Source organism: Sceloporus undulatus, chromosome 6 (genome assembly GCF_019175285.1).
Source record: "Sceloporus undulatus isolate JIND9_A2432 ecotype Alabama chromosome 6, SceUnd_v1.1, whole genome shotgun sequence".
NCBI lineage: Eukaryota > Metazoa > Chordata > Lepidosauria > Squamata > Phrynosomatidae > Sceloporus > Sceloporus undulatus.
Genome location: NC_056527.1, coordinates 113,560,614 through 113,561,678, shown reverse-complemented (window position 1 = coordinate 113,561,678; position 1,065 = coordinate 113,560,614).

The following is a 1,065-nucleotide window of genomic DNA, read 5'->3' as shown; positions in this document are numbered from 1 at the left end:
GCAGACCCAGCAACATCGGGGACTGCCTGAAGGATGAGACTTCTCCCTCCTTTAACTGTCACCTTTTTTGTATTTTGTATTGTATTACAATTTTTACTGTACACCGCTATGATCATTGCGGAATAGCGGTCTATAAATAAAACATATTATTATTATTATTATTATTATTATTATTATTATTATTTATTAAGGGAAGATAGTCCAGCTATTGACTTCCGTTACTTACTTTAGACTGTTTAAAAGCCTTTACATTATCTCTGCTTGTGTTTCTATGGCCACATTTATAGCTTGTCATTTTTGTACTATTGGTGCTGTATTCATTGTTTACATTGGTGGCTTGGAGGCAGACAGGATGAAAAATGGTTTTGCTTGCAGCTGTTTCATACAAAGGTATAAATGATTAATGCCTGCTTTCCAGGAGGAGGAGTTTTTGTATGGCCTCCAAGAAAGATTTCCTCACTGTGTCTCTGGCACAGTAATACACTGCAGTATCTTCAGATTTCAGGTCACTGAGTTGCAGGAACACTTGGCCTTTTGAGGTGTCCCTTGTGATGCTGATGCGGTTTTGGAGAGCACTGTTGTAGCTATTGCTCCCACCACTCCACATAGCTCCTGCCCATTCTAGTCCTTTTCTGGGAGGTTGACGGATCCAGTGCACACTGTAGCTTGTTAGAGAAAATCCAGAGACTGTACAGGTCAGGTGCAGAGTCTCTCCTGGCTTCTTCAGACCACCACCAGACTCTGTGAGGGTCACCTGGGAGGAAATGTCTTCAGGCATAGGAAAAGAACATAAACATAGTCAAAAATGAAGAAAAATAAAATGTAATAACTATTATATAAAAATCAAGAGAAATGGAAGGGTTTATTTACATGCAGGGAAGATCATTAGGAAACTTATGAAAAGGATCGATTCCATGACTGACTGACTGTGGGAAGGAACTCCCCCAAACGAAGCCAAATTCACTCAAGGAACACGAACAGTCTGCCCACCACTTGTAACTTCCCTTTAAAGAAGGATGCACAAGAAAGATTTGCATGACACCAGAACCATTGCTAATATAAGAC